Consider the following 21,223-nt stretch of genomic DNA (forward strand, 5'->3'; position numbering starts at 1 on the left):
CGATACAAATGATTGCAAAATAAGCACATTAGACCTGAGTTTAGAAGAAAAAAATTTATTCGCATTCATTATGCACATGTTTTGTAAATTTCTATAACCAACCATTTTTCAGAATTACCAACAGTTTTGGTTGAGGCCGGAAAAAAATATTGTACGTTCTTCTTTATTTTTAAATCTCTTAGTGTATGGCTGAATAATTATGAACTAATTAATCTACAACTGGAGCTTTAAATTATGAATAGTTATTTCTCGATATTATGCTATGTGAATATTGATATGTTTATATCTAGTTGGTTGGTAGCACTGGTTACTTCACCATTGGTAAGCCCCGCCTTTTTATGTATTGCCAAATAGAAAAACTTCTCAAGTTATTTAATCGTATTTTGACTATAAAGTTATATTTACTTTAAACTGTTATTGTTTTAATATTATCAATATTTTATGTTCTAACTTGTATAATTTTTATTTTTTTTTTATCATCAAATACAAAAGAAATAGTAATATATTTTCTGATTATAACGCTATGGTGTTGGTTTTCTTTGATTTAAAACTTCATGAACTTGGCAAATTAAGATGGCTAACTATTATAATATTATGTTGCAGACAAACTGCTTAAATAATATACTTATCCTCTCATTTAAATTAGGGATTTGCTAATATAAATTTCTGTTTGCGGGAGCATTAACTGATTCGTCCTCCTCACTATAAACATTCCTGATCGCAATTTCTTGTTTCGGTTTCTCGAAATATTTCGTTAATTTACTTTCTTTTATGATAAGCAAAATTTACAGTTACGTTGTTTTAATCAAACATTGCGGATCCATTTTCCCAACTGCAGTTCGCAATAATTACAATAGTCCTATCTCTGATTTCGTATGGTATTCTTATTGTCAAAGAATTAGAATATGCGCGAATATTTAAAAGAAACTTTATTTTTCTATCCTTCGGAATATAAGTTAAGTATCAATGCATACAATGTCACGTTTATTTCATTCGTAATAAAAAGGTTGCTGTGAAAAATATTGTCAGTCCTTACGTGTCAAGAGTTTTTTTTCTTTATTTCACTATCCCTAAAACAACCAATTTTCCAACCAACAGATGTCGTTGTTGTTTGTAGCACGAAACACGTGTTACAAGTGAGAATGCTTCCTACAGATTCCTTGTTTGTCTCTGTCAACCAAGAACAGTTTTCTCATTCTTTCACCGAGAAGAACTGATAAATGGAAGTAGTTTTGTTTCGTTGTTTTTTCTAGATTTGTTTTTTTTAACATCGTTCTACCCGAGTTTATCTACGTAAGTATTTATAAACTGCCAATGCAATTGCAAGGCAATGATTTTGTTACGTAAGTTGGTTTTCCATTGTACTTTAGCGGGTGAAACAGATAATGCTATTGACAGGGCGGAAGCGAAATAAGTTGGGTATCTTTTTATAGAAATCCACAATTACGAGTATATAATACACCATGGTTTAGTGAACGCCATTCGTGTTCCATTGTTTTGTGTATCGTAAAGGTTAAACCAGTTTTGATAAATGATCCGTAAGGAACTTATTCCGCGTGGATGAGTTTATTCACGTGATATTTTCAAAGTTTAATATTAGTTTATATATATCTCTAGTAGCTCTGCAATTACTGTAGGAATCTTTTTTTTTCACACTTGCTAGGAATAGGGTTTTGCGATCATGCTTGTCTTTGTCTTTAGTTTTAAAGAAATTATTGAGGTTACTGAACGTATGTGAAGCAGGAGTTTAGGATGAGTATTTGAGGTTTACGCTCAATATGATTTTTTAGTATTTGAAAGGATTTATTGCATCATTAATAGTAGATTTGGTATTTTTGTAGTGAATTGCAGGGCAATGTAACCTAGGAAAAAAACTTTCTTATAGAAAAAATTACGCTCTTCAGAAATGACACTCGTTCCCGTCGCAAATGAATAGTTTCAGAAATATATATACATCTATATCCTACGATAATGGGGGACCCTCAGTGGGAACTCGGGGTTTTGGGTGGGGAAACATACTGGGGAAACGATATATAATTGTTTTCCTATAGTAAATAATGTGAATTAACCGAATTTCATGTTCATTTCAATCGTTAACAGATCAACCAATTCGGATAACTTTGAGTTGCACGGTGTCCATTTTCGAAGAGAGCGTAATTTTTTCTATAAGAAAAAGTAGTTGTTTTCCTAGGTTACATTGCCCTGTAATACACTACAATGAAACCGTAGATTTTTTATAGTAAATCTTGACGACTATTGACTAAGAATATTCGATAGATAAATTTAAACCTGTTATTGAATCTTAAACCATTGCCGGACATTCTATAAGTTTCATTGGACCACTTAAAATTTACATGGTTATTCTTTATATATATATATATATATATATATATATATATATATATATATATATATATATATATATATATATATATTAGACAGCCTAAGAACAATTTAGTGTGTAGGTTCAGCGATTAAGTGTAATTAGACGGTTTTAGTGGTCCGGTGGCAACTCTAATGTCAAATGGGGCTGTTACAATTTAACCGAAAACGTATGATGTAACTTATATTAAAGTTTTACGGGGGATCGCTAATTTTCAAGAATTTATTTACCATTTTCAAACTTGAGTAAAATTGGGCATTACTGACAAGGACGGAGCAATTATGTAGGTAACAAAACTTTTATACTTAATACCGGTTTATAATTTGCAATCTGATTTTTTCCTGGTGGTTAACTGTGTATTTGGTTAACTTTAAATTTGAGATGGCATTTGCAAATCTGAAATTTGGTTATTTGAATTTTGTTTACCAAATTTGACATGTTCAATTTGTCCATTTTGTGGGATGTACGTTTTGGCCATTTTGTGGGATATGTATTTTGGCCGTTTTGTGGGATGTACTTTTTTGGCCGTTAGGTGGGATATGTGCTATTTTTGGCGGTTATGTGGAACACATGCCTTTTTTGGTCGTTTAGGACATGTGATTTTTTTGGCCACTGTGAGACATGTGCCTTATTTGGCCGTTAAGTGGGACGTGGTGCCTTATTTGGCCGTTAAGTGGGACGTGGTGCCTTATTTGGCCGTTAAGTGGGACGTGGTGCCTTATTTGGCCGTTAAGTGGGACGTGGTGCCTTATTTGGCCGTTTTGTGGGACGTGGTGCCTTATTTGGCCGTTTTGTGGGACGTGGTGCCTTATTTGGCCGTTTTGTGGGACGTGGTGCCTTATTTGGCCGTTTTGTGGGACGTGGTGCCTTATTTGGCCGTTTTGTGGGACGTGGTGCCTTATTTGGCCGTTTTGTGGGACGTGGTGCCTTATTTGGCCGTTAAGTGGGACGTGGTGCCTTATTTGGCCGTTAAGTGGGACGTGGTGCCTTATTTGGCCGTTAAGTGGGACGTGGTGCCTTATTTGGCCGTTTTGTGGGACGTGGTGCCTTATTTGGCCGTTTTGTGGGACGTGGTGCCTTATTTGGCCGTTTTGTGGGACGTGGTGCCTTATTTGGCCGTTTTGTGGGACGTGGTGCCTTATTTGGCCGTTTTGTGGGACGTGGTGCATTTTTGGGCCGTTTTGTGGGACGTGGTGCATTTTTGGGCCGTTTTGTGGGACGTGGTGCATTTTTGGGCCGTTTTGTGGGACGTGGTGCATTTTTGGGCCGTTTTGTGGGACGTGGTGCATTTTTGGGCCGTTTTGTGGGACGTGGTGCATTTTTGGGCCGTTTTGTGGGACGTGGTGCATTTTTTTGGCCGCTTTGTGGGACGTGGTGCATTTTTTTGGCCGCTTTGTTGGACATGTGCATTTTTTTGGCCGCTTTGTTGGACATGTGCATTTTTTTGGCCGCTTTGTTGGACATGTGCATTTTTTTGGCCGCTTTGTTGGACATGTGCATTTTTTTGGCCGCTTTGTTGGACATGTGCATTTTTTTGGCCGCTTTGTTGGACATGTGCATTTTTTTGGCCGCTTTGTTGGACATGTGCATTTTTTTGGCCGCTTTGTTGGACATGTGCATTTTTTTGGCTGTTTTGTGGGACACTTGCATTGTTTGCAGTTTTGTGGGACGTGCATTTTTGGCCGCTGTGTGGGACTTGCATTTTTTGGCCGTTTTGTGGGACGGTCATTTTTTTGGCCGTTTTGTGGGACGGTCATTTTTTTGGCCGTTTTGTGGGACGGTCACTTTAGTGGCCGTTTTGTGGGACGGTCACTTTTTTGGCCGTTTTGTGGGACGGTCATTTTTTTGGCCGTTTTGTGGGGCGGTCATTGTTTTGGCCGTTTTGTGGGGCGTGTGCACTGTTTTGGCCGTTTTGTGGGACGTGTGCACTGTTTTGGCCGTTTTGTGGGACGTGTGCATTGTTTCGGCCGTTTTGTGGGACGTGTGCATTGTTTTGGCCGTTTTGTGGGACGTGTGCATTTTTGGCTGTTACATGGAACCAGTGTGACATTGGCCGTTTTGTAGGACATTGGCTGTTTTGAGGTTCCAGTGGGACTTTGGCTGTTTTGTGGGGCCAGTGGGATTTTGGCAGTTTTGTGGGGCCAGTGGGACTTTGGCCATTTTGTTGGTCTTTGGCCGTTTTGTGGGATTTTGGCCATTTTGTGGGTTCAGTGGGATTTTGGCAGTTTTGTGGGACTTAGGCCATTTTGTGGGGCCAGTGGGACTTTGGCCATTTTGTGGGTCAGTGGAACTTTGGCTGTTTTGTGGGCCAGTGGGACTTTGGCCATTTTGTGGGTCAGTGGAACTTTGGCTGTTTTGTGGGATTTTGGCCGTTTTGTGGGACTTTGGCCGTTTTGAGGGGCCAGTAGGACTTTGGCCATTTTGAGGGGCCAGTGGGACTTTGGCCATTTTGTGGGTCAGTGGAACTTTGGCTGTTTTGTGGGATTTTGGCAGTTTTGTGGGACTTTGGCCGTTTTGAGGGGCCAGTAGGACTTTGGCCATTTTGAGGGGCCAGTGGGACTTTGGCCATTTTGTGGGTCAGTGGAACTTTGGCTGTTTTGTGGGATTTTGGCCGTTTTGTGGGACTTTGGCCGTTTTGAGGGGCCAGTGGGACTTTGGCCATTTTGTGGGGCCAGTGGGGTTTTGGCTGTTTTGTGGTATTTTGGCAGTTTTGTGGGATTTTGGGCGTTTCGTGGGATTTTGACAGTTTTGTGGGATTTTGGCCGTTTTGTGGGGCTATTATAGTGGGCGTTATTGGCAGTTTTGTTGTGGGACAAGGGTTTTTATATGTGGGGGGGGGGAGCACGTGTGTTTTGGTTATTAGTTTTTTACGAAGTAATATATTTTAAATAGGTAAAAAACAAAATCATAATGCAAAATATAAATTATGCCAATTGTGCGTATTTTTTAAGCAATCCTTTAGAAAATATAGCCCTAAAGCTATTTTAAGTTAGCACACATTTTAAAAATTGACAAAATTTGATCAATTTTTTGCCAATACAATTTTTGCGCTGAGCCAACATTGAATAATCTAAATTTCCCACAAATGCGTTTCAATCTTATTTCATGGCAAGAATAAATAAATTTTGAAAATCTGATTTCAATCTCTTGTGGCTTGAGGGTTCTGAAGTTAATGGTAACTTAAAAAAAGATTTTGAAGGAAGTTGCACAATTTTTCTTTAAGCCTTTTTAAAGAATACCACGTTTTTTTCTATTTTGTTCGTGTACGTCCATAAGAAATTATATGATTGCTAGCAGTTTCAGAAATATAAACTGCATTATTAATTACTGTTGTTCAGCGATTTTAAGTTATAATAAAAACTTTATCAAGGTTGGAAGGGTAAGAGCGGTTTAGGCTGCTGGATTTAGTTTTAGTTGGGGGGGGGGGGGAGGGGTTATTTGTTCGAAGATGTAAGTGGAAGAGAAAAACAGGAAAGTTGGCAGCAATGGAGAATTTTTTAAAAATCTAATGGCACCAGGATTTTAATCTGTTCTGCAAGCATAGATTTTGAAAAGTTTGATTCTCACGTTAATTGTACTGACTACTTTAATTTTTAGAAATATATATTTCAATTAGATTAAAAATTAGCATTATTGCCAGAGGAAGTAGTACTCAAAATACTAAAAAGTAACTACGTAAAACTTAAATTATTCAGCAACATGCTACTGGTCAGATTTGACATTTAATCTATAGTAAAATATCCCTTTGAGTCATCCCGACAATTTGTGAAAATTGTGAACCGATTAGATTATCACGGATAGACTGCAGTTTTCCATTGGATTAAAAAAAAAACTATTTATTTATTGTATATCTTCAATTTTATTAAATGTTCTTTATTCAATGTTCCCATACTGTCCATAATCTGCCATAGCTTTAGTATCGTAAATTAGGTTTGTATTTACTTTGTTCAACTAAAATTGTTAATGTACTACTGTTTGTAGGAAATTGAAGCCTTAGTTTTAATAGGTTATTTCGCTATTTACTTCGAATTAAGTAAAAATGTGCAAGCGTGAAGGGAATATATTAAAGTACTAGGCTGACGGACGCCAATTTTGTAACAGCTTACTGCTGTTTTAAGAAAAGTTTTGCTTTTGGTATCGTAGTTCATCTACATAAATTGAGTAGTTTTGATTTGCTGATAAATTAACTGCTGCGTAATGACGATCCTCTTGGGTGCAGTTTCAGCTTTGTAGTATACATACAGTACTTCCTGTAATTATGGTCTTTGAAGACTTCAGTGCCATGTTAGTGGAAAAAAAGTGACCAAAATAGTTGTGGGTGATTTGCAGTAATATTCTCCCGTTCGACTGGACCGTCCCCTTCCTTACATGGGAAACTATAATCATATTGCTTATTAGCCATAATTGTTCTAATATTTAGATATTTGTTTGGTGAACAAAGTTAACTTAAGAAATTCACTAGTATTGTACTCATTGGTTTGGATTAATGTATTTTAGCCTTGATTTGATGTTGAAGTGGAAGTTACATTTTAGTAGAATAGAAAAGTTTCGAAGGTAAAATAAAAAGTAACCAAAAGTAGTATCAAAAGTTCGTTGCACATTTAGTTTTCCTCTAAAATTTTAAATGTTAGCTATTTTTACGGAAAATACTAAAGTCATTTAGATTGGGAGGTTCCCCAACCCAGGAGACTTTAATTGGGTTTAGCTAGGGAAAATATTAATTGCCCAAGTTATAAAGCTTGATAGACAGATTCGGTCGACACCAACTTTTTCATTTAGCAATCTCTGAACGATTAGGAAGTTTTAAAACTTTTGTTACTAGTTTGAAATTAATTGTTCGTCTGGAATAAACTCCAAGTTTCATAACATGCAAAGTAAAATGTTTTGGTTCTTTAAGTTGCTTCAGGAGTTTTCCGTCAAATGGACAGCTAATATAAAACATTAGGAAATACTTAAAAAAACTGTTACAGCATGCTATTTGGAGTTTTACAGAGCTATCCATATTTTATAGAAACCAGCTCGTAATTTTGAATTATCTAGTGAAGTTGACATCTTGCTTCACAAAGTTATCTAAAGTTAATGCAGTTAAGTGTCTACCAATAAAGTTAAGTGTCTACCAATAAAGTTATAACATTTTTTGTTTTATTATACAGGTCTGTTACGGCAAGTGTGCATTGATCTTGGAAAATTACTGTAAAATTAGTGTTTAGGTTGAAATAAGAGGGGTTAGCATAACATAGAAATAAGCCTGTTTTTGGAAATGCAAAATATCATATTTAAATATCCCCTTTTGCGAGTACAAAGACAGCTGAAGAAACTCCCTTTATTTTCAGACTTTTAAAAATTCTCCCGATTCGTATGTGCTGTAGTAAACCAACAAGGTAGCTTGTGATGAAAAAAAAGTGAACTCTTAAATCTACTGCTATATTTAGAAATCGAATTTGTACCAAAGTACTTACTGTGGAAACAGGGTGTTGTTTGAGATATTATGCAACTTTACTCAACAAAGGATTCTGGTAATCTCAATTATTTTAAACCTTAGCACGCTACCGTTTGATTTAGTTATGTAAGCATGAAGCTGTGGTCACAATAAGCATGAAGCTGTGGTCACAATGTGCTAAGGTATTTAACTCGCCAATGTTTGTGGATATACTGTAAGCGAAGTTGCCATAAACACCAATGCATAAAAAGTGAGGGACCTTACAAATTTGACTTTCAAACAGACTGGATACACAGAGCTATCAGATTTAATGTGGCTGCAAGTAATGGAACGCAGAATGTATAGACTGGAGTTCAGCCCTCATTTTAACGTCACTGCACGAAGCCTGTAACTTGACATTTAATTTGATAATAGCTAAAAGATAATTCCTCCCTAGTACTTGATACAGACACAAGGGAGCGATCTGTGGGATTAGTCAGTGAAATTAAATTGGCAACCCCCCCCCCCCCTCAGTAAAGTTTTGATCCTGACTGCTCAGGGATGTCTAGGTTTAGGATTGATCTAATATGAATTGCTTTGCAGTGAAGATTCCTGAAATTTTTTTTATAACGGTTTATGGCAAACGAAAATTCTTACATATAGAATCTTTCTAGATAAAAGTGTAAAAAATTGAATTTCGTACTCGTCATACATTTGGTGTCTCACGAAATTTAGTTTAAGTATTATTCAATTTTACTTTGATCAATGATACTGTTCCAGCAATGGGGTTGAGAAAATATCTGGTGTTGCTATTGAATTTGTAGGCCTATATGTAATATTTTTTTTCATCGAAGTTTTGGTAAAATTACTGACTATATACAGTATCATAAGTTCCGAACGTAAAATTGGTTTAAATTAGAGATTTGTAATCTTGATGCATGCTTATTAAATTCTCTTGTGAAAATCAAAGTTTTTTGAGATTGCAAGGCATTTCAATATTTTTTTTCAGACTAATTTAAATATTTTTTTGCAGGCCTATTGAAATACCTAACTAGTTAGTATGGCAATTAAACAGGCGAAATAAGTTTACTTTGTACTGTTTCATGTAACTTTATTGTTTAATGTCTTTAATTTTTTGAAGATGCTAGTAACAAAGTAAAAGGATAAATCTCATGATGTATTTTGATGTTTGAGGTAAATTTAATTCTTTAGATACTAGTCCACAAACGTTTCAAGTGTGGAACAGTATTTTGAATGTTATAATGTGCAGAAAGCCTATTGTAGACCTTAATGTGCAGTCTCTAGTTGGGGGTTGGGGGGACTGGTCGAGGCAAGGTCCCTTTTTTAGACGGTGAGGGTAGAAATTTTAACAAAGTATCCTAATTTTTGTTGTGCATTGGGGAAAATTTGAGTTTTTAGGACCCTAGAGAATTTTGTGACTAAGTATAGAAGTTTGAGTTTTTATGTGGAAGATGAGAGGACAGTACATATTCTGTTCAAATGCTTAAAGTTTAAAAGAACTGTTCTATGAATTAAATTTTACTCATTCCAGGTAGACCAAAATATGAATGGGGGTGATTTAACAACTTAAAAGTAATCACTTCCTACTTCAATTGTTTGCTATTCGTGGAACTGTGGTTGGACGCTAAAGCTTCTGTAATCCCATAGGATATGAATGGTATAAAGAAGAAGAATATATATGGTATGTGGAATTACTTTCAGAAGGTAAAAGTACAGTAATGAGCTTGCCAGTCAAGACAATTTATTATATCAGGAATCTCTCGAACCAGTGAAGTTAAACAGGTAAGCATAGTGTTAAGTGTTATCAGCTTTAAGCTTTTGAAATATTCTATTGTAGGTTCTTTCAAGTAAGGTATATTTATCCCTGAATTTGCAAATAAGTAATATGATAGACCTGGAACACTATTTTTGATCCATGGGGTCCGATAAAATAAGAACCTTTGCATTTATAAGGTTTTTTCTTTATTTCCCGTGAAAAATAGGCTTAATGCTAAGAGATTGTATGGACTTAAAGAACATAAATTGTAATTATTTTTTTTTCTATGCATATCTTAAAAGTCCAAATATTTCAGGTAGAGGCAACAGACTACTGGTTGTCGTTGATTCTTCACCTTGTGGCCAGCTGTTGCAATTAGAATGAGCCAAACAAGATGACGATGCTGTGGAAATAATGTAAGTTTCTGCAAAGAACAGTTTTAATCTTATTTTTAAACTTTTGATATTTTAAACTAGGAACTGACAGCTGTAATTTTTTAATATTGACTTGATATACAACTGTGACTTGGAGGATGTGGTAAACATGAATGTTGCGGTTGTGACCTTTTCAGATTATTTAAATTTTGTGGTAGAAGTCTTGTCTTAAGAGATTAAGGTAGTTATAATCATGGGAGGAACGGATGAATAAAATAAAATTTTTTGCCTTCATTAGTCAGTCGATTGTTATTTGAAAGTTGGTGTCTACTTGAGGAAAGTGTTCGGCAACGTAATGTGGTAAAAATCTAATTCTTGTAAGCCCTCTCAGGTTAGAACTTTGATGTTGCCTACTCTTTGGTGACAACTATCAGGGAAGTCGGCAAGGTTAAACAATAAATGATCTTGTTCAAAATATTGCCATAGATTAGATGTAACGAGGGGTTAATTTTCATGTTAAGGAGTGATTTTGACTGACTGGTGTTAGTTTCTTTAAAGGTCGTCTATGGGAAGTCTCTAGCATTTTATATTTAAAAGCGGATCTTTAGTAGTCCTGCAGTTTTGTGTATTTTGACAATATTCGATAGTCATTCTTCGTTTTTCTTCACAAGACTGACGTTGGTATTGGAATGGTGTAAGTCCTTTCAAAATCTAATCTGGCCCTGCAGAAGACTGGCCCTGCAGAAGACTTGTCAGGGGTTCTCTGCGTCTTTTAATGGTTGTCCTTTGGAGGAAAGATGTTTTGGCCTTCTAGAATCAGTAGTTTTTTGTAAAATTTTAATAACTTTGGTATTCAATAAAAGTGAAGGCTAACTTTGAGTGTTATTGGTTCCTGATATTGCATGCTTGGAAATTTTATTTAATGGTCAAATGTTGTGCTGTTATGGTTTAATAGGTGGTTAATTGATTGAATTGCACAACTAGTTCTTCTGATCTTTTAAAATTTTGGTCAAAATTTCAAGTTGAAACACTCCCGAACATGTGGTGCATTTAAACAGATTTTGAAGCAAAGCGAAAAATCTATTTTTGGGTAAGATACTCATGTCGTCCTGATAGAAGATTCCTTTAGGCAGCCTTTTAAGGGATATTTAGCTACAGTGATACTCCCAGAGAATTGACCATAGGTCTCCAGAATTCTAACTCCTGGCGCGAGTATCCTTTAAGGAATTCTTAAGGATATCGCGTAATATCGGGACGTATTTCTTGATACGACACATGGCAATCTTCGCCCCGAATAGTTTTCGCTCTGAGGGGGAAGGGTGGTGAGATATAAGGGGAGCCATCATCAAGGTTACCCGGTGGATCCCCTTCCCGTACTACTACTACAGCGGCAAACATGGCGACCCATAACTTGTTGCAATTAAGCATGGAAGGCTACAGATAAGTAGTTTCGGGTGGGGATTGTTACGTAGGTATACTCCTTTTCTTAGAAAAGGAGGGCAGGTCCATCAGGACGACATTGCTATCTCACCCAAAAACAGATTTTTAGCTTTGCTTCAAAATCCCCTTTTTGGGCTCAGCCATGTCGTCCTGATGGAAGCTTACCAGAGAATGCTTGAAAGTAATGTATCTGTGGGTTTGTCTCAAGTGCCTTAACCTTGACTCGGCTTCTATATGGTCACCCAGACCACATAAATATGACTGTACCGTTATTCGTCATGTCCACTAAGCTTGGAACAATCTTAGGACTTCCTGCCCCCTGCAGGGAAACTGTCAACTCTGACTATAGAAGTGAAAAGGTTTGTATATATGTCGGAACAAATGTAATTATCTTATAATTATGTTCACACGTATAGGCACCTTCAAGTGTTTACCATATTATTAGGAAAAGTAAGAAAGAAACTGTCTACTGTAGTTTTATTCAGCTACTTATGGGGCGAATAAAACTAAAATACATTTTTTTACATTTGTATAGACAACATAAATATAACGAATCTATTAAAATAGAATCATAACTATACAGCCAACATCTAAAGGTACATAAATATTAACACCTGTAAGGGAAGAAATATATTAGTAAGCATTGCCACTCTAAATCATTGTAAAATTAAGATAATTTCACTAAACGTTGGATGAATTTCAACACTGTACGAATGTACACATGGCACTGGTGATATTGGTTTGATTCTACACCTATAAGAACAGTCCCAGGGGCACCAGGGTGACCCTTAATAAAAGGCATTACACTGAAAGATGTTAACACCTTTTCACCCAAACGGTTCACTGTTCATCGCAGCACTAGACGACAGGTTTTATAACACTACCTGCCGCCACCACAAAGCGTTTCAGCTCGTGCACTTGCTTCGCATAATGTTTATAGAAGACTAGAGGATTTCCAACCCGTGTATGAGCGGAGTCTATCTAAGTCCATACACTGAAAAAAAGTTGAGGAAGCAATCTTTCTCGGATCATGACCTGCGGGTTTACTATCAGGATCCGCTCTGAATGAAGTAGGTGAGCTAAGCCCTCGGTTGTTTCAGGGATAAGTTTTATCCTGAGGTTCCAGCCTATGAAGAGCTGTCCTCCCTTGAAGTCTGAAGTTCTTCGAAGATATACCTTTAGACACTACTGGACATAGAGAGAGATCTTCCATCGTTTTTGGCGAGAAAGGTAGGATCGGGAAAAAGATTCAGTTCTCCCACTTCTGTGAACTGAATAATGGCCCTAGTCTCTTGATAGGGCTACTATTTCACTAACTCAAGACCCTTAGGCTATAGCGAACAAAATTATCACTTTGTGTTAGATCCTTTAGAGAACTATCTTCGTTTTTAAAGTTCGAAGCATAGTGCAAGACTGTCCAAAGACCATGAAATGGGCTTCGGAGGGGCTGCTGGTTTAAGTCTAGCGCATGCCTTCGGAATCTTGAAGATTTCGTTAGACAGGTCCACCTGGAAGGCGTATAGAAAAGGTCTAGTCAAGGCTGACTTACACGTAGTTATCGTGGTGGAAGCCAAGCCTTGTTCGTGAAGGTGGATGAAGGACAGGCAGAAGTCTATAGAGATTTAAGTTGGCTTTTTTGCTTTAACAAAAGTGACCCACTTCTTCTAAGACTATTCATATTGTCTTCTGGTTGATTTTTACTTTTCTTCTATAAAGTCGATACTGTCTTTAGAGATCCCAAATCTCTTCTTGACTGCTAAGGCAAGAAAATCATGAAATGAAGGCTTTGGTTTCTCTGTGATGAAGCGAAGACAGTCTACTTCTGAACCAGTTGGGTTCGGTAGAGGAAACAGCCTCGACTTCAGTTCCATCACCAGAGGGAACCAATTGTTTTTGGGCCACTTGGGGGCCACCACTGCTGCTGTTCCCTTGAAGGATCTCAGCTTGAGGACCTTCAGCAGGAGGTTTGTTTGGGGGGGGGGGGGGGGGGGGAACAGGTAGATGCGAGTCCATCTGTTCCAATCGAGGGACAGGGCGTCCATCGCCTCTGCCCGAGGGTGCTTGTATGGGGCTACGTATTGAAGTAGTTTCTTCTTGTCGCTCGTTGCGAAGAGGTTTATCTGCAGTTCTGGGACTTTTTCCAAGATGAAGGAGAATGAGTCTGCGTCTAGGGACCATTCTGACTATCGGCTTTAGCCTGGATATAGCGTCCACTGTCACATTGTGGAACCCTTGTAGGTGAACTGCTGATAAGTGCCATCTTTTCTTTCTTGCCAAGCGAAAGATGGCCAACATCACGTGATTGATGTAGGGCAATCTCTAGCCTTGTCGGTTCAGAATTTTCGCTATCACTTCGCTGTCCAAGACCAGCTTGATGTGGGCTGATCTGTGAGGGGATACATTCAACGTCAGGAGGACTGCCATGGCCTCCAGAATGTTGATGTGAAAGGTCTTGAACAGGGATGACCAGGTCCCTTGATCTTTCCGTTGATGGGAATGACCTCCCCATTCTTCCGTCGAGGCATCCGTGTGGACGATTACCGATGGTTGAGGTGGTTGTAAGGGAAGTCTTTGCTAGGCTCTTGACCTTCGACCACGGCTTCAGAAGTGATCGCAGTAAGGTCGGTATCGGTCTCTGTAGATCTCTTTGAGTGTTTGATGCGTATCTTCTCCAGACTCCTGACTCATCTTTCAGGGTTGCTCTTAGCACTGGGTCTGTTACTGCTGCCAACCAGAGAGAGCCCAGTATTCGTTCCTGTTGGCGTCTTGAGATCCTGTTGGATTTCAGTACTCTTTTGACAGAACCCGCGATCTCTCTCCTCTTCTTTGGTGGAATTGAAACTCTTGAACTGGAGAGAGGCAAAACTTCTTGTAGTTGAACTTGAATCTCGGATGTTCCAGGAACCTGGACCACTTTCTTGGTTGCCTGCAGACAAGCAGTCTTGGATGCTGCCCACACCAGCCAGTCGTCCAGGTAAGCAGCTACCTGAACGCTTTTAAGCGTAGCTGTTGTACAACTGCATCCACAACTTTCATGAAGATCCTTGAGGCTATGTTTAGTCCAAAAAGCATGGCTCTGAAGACATGCTTTGTCTTCTGTAGCTTGAATTCTAGGTAGGAGGAGAGGGGCCGACTGACTGGAAGGTGCCAGTAAGCATCTGCCAGGTCTATTGATACTGTGTATGCCCCTTTTGGTAACAGGGTCCTTGTGTTGTAGAGTGAGCATCCGGAACTTGTTGTTCTCGAACTTGAGTGGAGACAAGTCTAGAATGACTTGAGTTTTTCAGAGTCCTTCTTGGGAACACAAAACAACCTTCCCTGGAATTTGATGGACTTTTCTTTCCTTATAACCTTTTTGTTCAAGAGTTCTAAGGTATATTCTTCCAGTAAGGGGATGGAGTGTTGGAAGAACTGAGGAAATTAAGGGTTTAATATAGGGATAGGTTGAAATAGTGTGGTGGCATTGCCTCCAAATCGCCTTAAAAAAAAGAGGCCACACATCTTGCTTTTAACCAAATAGTCTTGGTTCTCTGAGATTTCACTACTTGATTAGTTTTTATTTTGAATGGAATTAAAAATGGGACACTTTCCCTTTGTTAACCTGTGTGAAAATACAGGTGGAATAAGTATTGAGATTTCCTACATTGTAAGTTAGGCTAATGCTGTTATTTAGCCTTCTCTGGTATCAAGCTGCCATGTCGAGATAATTGCCTGAAGCTTTCTAGGAAATTTAGTGTTTGGTAAATAATTCTTAAATCTTAATTTATATACTTGATCTGTTGCTGAGTGTATACCTCTATAGAAGAATGCTTTTGAATTTAATTTAACTAGGGAATAAGACTTAATTTGTTAGTCAATCTGCATATGTTCCGGCACCAGATACAAACCTTATGCCATTTAGGCTACGTAGAATTATTTCAGTGCTAGCTGAAAACCATCCGTTAAAATTTTCAGGTGTAAACTACCTTCACTGGTTAGGAGGCTAATGTGGGTAATCTACTCACACTAGCACTAATACTTTTATTTTGGCTCTTATGAAGTGCAGAAGTGATTGACTTCCACTAAACCCAAAATAAAAGATTTCCATTTAACAACAGATCTAAAAAGTGAAACTTCTTCCATTTACATTTCAACTTCTTTTCAGGTTTGACTGCCCATAAGATCAAAAACGCGTGATTGTCCCAATAATAAACGGCGCAGTCTTGGTACCTTCATGTCCGCAGAGGAGATGAAGACTCGTGGTCTCTGCCCTGCGTGTAGGGATTGCACTTGGACGCAGGAGTCTCCTTGTTCAGTGTGTAGGGAGTGGTTGCCCTGCCACTGGATGCGATTTAGGTGACGGAAGACGGTGAAGGAAAAAAACCTCGCCATAACTGTCAACTTTCTACTCTAGGGGAAGTAGAACGAGAAGTCATCGAGGAGTGGCGCAAATGTGACTCTGGAACTAATAAAAATGTTGGGGGCCTTTGCTATTTTCTCCTAGAGGAACTGCCATAGGGGAGTCTTTCTGACAGCAGTAAATCTGTGGCCATCTTGGGGCTGGAGGGTTCTCCTTGCAAGCAAGGTTGTAAGAGGTCTTGCGGTTTGGCACACGACGGGAGCAGACATCCTCCCAAAGGGTTGATTCCAATCTCCCCGCTCTCAGTCTCCAAAGGTCTTTGAGCAAAAGTCTTGCTGGCAGCTCAACCTCGGCTTCTGCTAGCCCCAACGTAAGCTCTGCTTCAGCGGGCAGGCATGATCGCTGAGGAGTACTCCTCGGAGTGACTTGTTGGGTGATCCCTCTGGAGGAAAACCCAAGGTCTAGCTTTGGCTATGTCCCAAGGGCAGTTCATGGAATTGATCTTATGGCTGGATTTGCCCAACCGGTAGAGATGGCATGAGATGTATGGAGGTCTGCTTCCAGGTGCTGAACAACCTCTTTTCCGAGGGAGTAGTTCTCCACTAGGTGTTGGGCGATCATCCCTTACTAGGGAAAGATCCCCTTTGACGCCACCTGTTCAGCAAGCTCCTCGCCCGCTAGGAGATTTCCCGTCTGGCAAAGGGGGCTGATCGTCTCTCCTGCCTTTGGGACAGATGGCCATTCCACTGAATGGTCTCCCCTTCTGGGGGTTCAAATGGAGGGTATTAGATTCGTCCACATCCTGCTCTAGCTCGTCAGAACACATCTTGTCAGACCTGAACGATGGTGGGAGGTGATTGCCTGTGATCCCTCTCCCTTGTCATCGTAGAACTTTGCGCTACGAGAGGACAAGCTCACTCCCTTATGTTATTCTTCCCGTAAAGAACAATCAACTTGCTGCTTGCGGGTATGAGCGCAGCAACCGCCTGTCCCTCTCCCTTAGGGGCTAGGGAAAACTGCATGCCTTTCCCCTGCTATGGAAAATGCAAATAGTTTCTCTTGACTTGAGTGAGTGGGTGCGTTTACCAACTTAAAGTGGAAGTCTTGAGCAATGTTGCGTGCACTCCCATCTAGGGAGATGGAAGGGTGAGCTCTAACGCCAGGAGGCGACACAATAGTGATTGCTATGCACATTGCTCCTTCTAAAGTCTTTCAAACTACACACACATGCTAAAAACTTTCTTGCGCAAAGGTGAGCACTACCTAGTCAGCATGCACTGCGCACAGGTTGATTACAATTTGCCTGTGCGAATTGATGTGTGCTCCCCCTCTGCTGTACCTCCTCCAGAGATCTTCTCCAGCTGACACTCTGTTTTGCATGGGTGGTCTTCTTCAGTCCCAATGTGCACAGGTGCAAGACCCCCAAGCAGACCTTTTGACCTAGGGGCTAAAGGAAGGGCACAGGAGATAAGAGGAACTGGCGAGAAGATTAACACTGGCGAGTGCAGTCGCCCAGCCAGTCCACCAGTAGGGGGATGCCTGAAGTGCAAGTGGCGGAGGTGGATGTTCCACGGAGCCAATCCCTGGTTGGTTTCCATATCATGAGGGGTATATTCTTTCATAAACTCCCTCCCTCCTGACCCTCCATTCATTCAGTGTCGTTGATGAAAGGCTATTGGTCGGCCTTGAGCCTCGTCTTCAAGCTGTACAAAGTTGTCAATATCTCCTTGGAGTTATCTCCCCTCCTATGAAATTGAATGCACATGCCCTCACAGAAGTCAGACCACCTGGGAATGTAGTTGAGGTTCTACGTTCACAGAAAGGAGCCCCTTATTAACCTTTTCGTCAACCCTCAGAATGTGACTTGACCCTGAAGACTGATTTTCTTCTAACCCCGGTCTCTGCGAAGAGAGCTTCATGGTCATAGCCCATTTAAGGGGGTTGGGGGCAAGTGACACTTTCGTCCCTGAGTTTGCAGCCAAGACTCAAAATCAAGCTGTAGCAGATCCTAGATTAGGGCCTTTCCAAATTGAGTCTCTGGTCTGTAACGGAGGATGAAAATTAGCTGTTACTAAGGAGGTAATTGAAGAGAACTGGTCCGTAACGGAGGATTCTAATTAGCTGTTACTAAGGAGGTAATTGAAGAGAACTGAAAGAGCCCGCCCACAGATCAACAGGCTCTTTGTAAGCACTGGGAAGAAAAAAAAAGGAAGATCATGAAGTACTTTCTTTCTGGATCAGGCAGGTAATTGAGAGAGCCACTCACCAAGACCACTCTGTCCAGTCGGCGTCCCTGTGCCCATGATGTTGGTATCGGTACATCCATGGCGTTTAAAAAGAATGTATGACGCTGGTGTTACAAGCAGGCATGTGGAAACGACAGACTACGTTCACTGCCCACTATCTGGAAGACAACCCACAGGAACCTAAACACTTTCACCTTAGGGCTTGTGGTGGCTGGACTAAAATTGTCAAGGAACTTATCAGCTCCCTTGTTGAATAAGTTGGTTGAGGACAGATGTTACCCATGAGTAAGACTAGAATGAACTTGAGTGACTGGCCACTTCCTACTTACTTCTCCCCCTCTTGGGGCTCAGCATCTGAAGAACTACAAGTTGACCACCTGACTACAGGTTGGTACCATGCTCTTTGTGCAATCTGATATAGATGTGTTGATATTTGTCCCCGTCCTCTGTGCGAGGTGGATTTGTGCAATGTCGGGGTTAAAGGAGGGATGTGGTTCTAACTTTAGCTTAGAAGATCACAGAGGATGACACCTTGGGATCTCCAGCCAGTTGGCTTTAGTGACTTGCACCCACAAACTAGGGTTGTAGCTTGGCTAGTAATAATAATATTGATGAGGCGAGTCTCTTGTGTAAAGAGCATAAGGTTTGCATCTAGTGGCGAACGAAACAAATGACAAACTTTGGAATGTGCATTTTTCCTAACCATACAAACTAAAGCACTTTATACATTGGCTCCACCATCACTTTCCCCCATAAGCACTGCCACAATTGTAAAGTGACTGTATTTACTATTGCTGGTGTGTTAATCCCTGCTAAATGGATGGAGGGTAGTTTAGGCTACACCTCGTAAAATTTTAACGGATGGTTTTCAGCTAGCGCTAAAATATTATTCCTATGTAAATATTATTCCTATGTAAAAAGGTACTGTACATTTAGGTTGAATACAAATAATTCCAAACGTGGCATTTTTTAGTGTGACCCAGCAGTTCCTTGGTATGTTGAAACAAGGTAGCTGGTAGATTGATTAATGAAAAAACTGATTTTATTCCAATAAATTCTAAAAATAATTTTGTTAGTCTTACCCCTCAACTATGTTAAGTGTATCATTCAAGCTAGAATAAGGTTGTGGACCTGTGGACAGCCTAAGCATTAATCTTTCTTGGATTTTGAAATTCGATTTGAGGGTTTATGTTTGGCCAGTTTTTTTTTTTTTTTTTTTCGTTTTGTGAAGCATTTACACTATTCACATTTACACTACTATATAAGAATTATATTTTGACTTCCAAAGGCAAGATGTTTCTAAACTACACCAAGCTTTTAAGTTTGATCTTTTATAGTTAGTTAACAGTTGATCATTCTCAATTCAGTCACTTAAGATTTTTTACTTAAGTTTTCAATTATTTTTTAAAACTTATGCACATGTATACAGCTATTAGGAAATTATATCCAAAAAGCATCTTTATATATTTTTTATTCCTATTTTTATTTTTTGTTTTTACAGATTTTACAAAGTATACTGATAAGGCAGCAATTAAAGCAACCTTACCAGTAAAGAGGAAATGCAGTATCAGTTGCAAAAGGAAAGATTATTAGACCAACTATGGAGAGTGCAGCAGGAAGATTGAGAACAAAGACTACCAGAGAGCATTATGCAGCAGCAGAATGAAAACAGTGTAGCAGAACATCTTGCTTGTTTAACAATTAACAAAGAGAACAAATGCCCAGCTAAGAAGTACAAAAGAGCAGCAAGATTGATAGAGAAGTTGCCAGAGAAAGGATAGCAGCCACTTTTAATAGCAGCAGAAAATTGGCGAACAGAAGAAATTAGTAGCTGAAAAATAGAACAGAAGAAATTAGTAGCTGAAAAATAGAAGAAAAGTGTATATAAAATAAGCAAGCAGTCTTTACTATCTTATTTGATCTTGCTGTTAGAGTAGGACAGCTTACTAGAAAAAAAACTGCAGAGTAGCAGAACGGACAGGGCAGGAGAAAAAGCTGCAGCCAATTAAGTGCTCAGGAAAATGAGAGGAAAATGAAAAGACAAGTTAAAGTAACAGGATGTAGCAGTATAAAGAGAACCAATGATTAGCAGCCTGCTTTGTAAACAAAGTAGCAGAGGTTTGTAAACAAAGTAGCAGAGGAAGAAATGGTGCAACAGCTAATTTAGTAAACAATAAGAACTGAAGAGTAAACAATAAGAACCAAAGAGTGCCACAGAAAGCAGCAGAGCTGCAGCTTGAGTGAAGAATATGAATCAAGAAGAGTAGTATCAAGTATAAGAATTAAAAATCCTAGTTAAGAAAAAGAATTCAAGTAAGTTAGAGGAAGTAGTAAAGCAGAAAAACTGAACTGTCTAGTATAGACCAAAAATTAGAGAGTGGAGTCTAAGAAAGAATTGGAGTGCCCCTAAGAAAAACAACTGCTGCTCTAGTAAAAAGAATAAAATCTGAAGAGACAAGTATCTAACGTACGCAAAGGGACAAGCGTAAGAATTTAAAGCTTTCACATTACAGGTTTAATAGAAGCAGCGGCAATGTGCAGGATACAGAAATGAAAGATTTTCTAGCCTTCAATGTAAACAGAAAGCTATACTTCAGCAAATATAGAGAGGCGTAGTATTAAAAAAGATCAAGAATTCATATAGAGAGGCGTAGTATTAAAAAAGATCAAGAATTCATATTTGCAGAGTTAACAGTAGTAATGACGAAAGGCAACTTTGAGAACACAGAAAAACTGTGATTAAGCATTAGAAAAGATGATAAAAAGGCAGCTGAAAGAACCGTACAATAATAAAAAAAAGAAAATTGTATAAAAAAAAGTGTAAGAGTACAATATCAGCAGGAAGGAACAAGTAGAAGAAAAAGATTAACAAAAGGTAGTGACCAAAATCATTTGGAAGTTTTGGTTTTGATGTCAAGATTTTTTCTCAACCATCAGCTTTACCAAGCTCACCAAGATTCTGAAATTATAAATAATTACGGGTATGAATTTAAAAAATGCTGATAAATTAGTTTTACTGTTCTTTTTAAAACTGGTTTATGATTCCATAAATTAATAAACTAAATTTTCAGCTTTTTTCCTTCCTTATTTTTTCCCTTATCCAAAATTAATAGATTACTTGAAAAAGAATTTCAACTTCAATAAACTATTCCTAATCTTTTTTCACTTAGCAATTCAATTATTACAATAAATAAGAACGTATTAAAATTTTCAATACGTTTAGATTAAATAGGATATTAATTTTT

At 38.8% G+C, this 21,223-nt stretch overlaps 2 long non-coding RNA genes across 2 annotated transcripts in view; one reads left to right on the top strand and one right to left on the bottom strand.

The window, feature by feature from the left end:
* The first annotated feature begins 1,168 nt into the window (after positions 1 to 1,168).
* On the top strand, positions 1,169 to 21,053 carry LOC137622319 (uncharacterized). The gene is made up of 4 exons (XR_011040421.1): positions 1,169 to 1,293; positions 9,355 to 9,605; positions 9,896 to 9,995; positions 19,480 to 21,053. It is a non-coding gene; the product is annotated as an uncharacterized lncRNA (long non-coding RNA).
* Positions 20,800 to 21,223, bottom strand: part of LOC137622317 (uncharacterized) — a 45,928-nt gene continuing 45,504 nt past the window's right edge. The window contains exon 5 of the long non-coding RNA XR_011040418.1: positions 20,800 to 20,937. This is a non-coding gene — a long non-coding RNA (uncharacterized lncRNA). The remainder of the gene's footprint in view (positions 20,938 to 21,223) is intronic.

This window comes from Palaemon carinicauda, chromosome 29, assembly GCF_036898095.1.
Source record: "Palaemon carinicauda isolate YSFRI2023 chromosome 29, ASM3689809v2, whole genome shotgun sequence".
Lineage (NCBI taxonomy): Eukaryota > Metazoa > Arthropoda > Malacostraca > Decapoda > Palaemonidae > Palaemon > Palaemon carinicauda.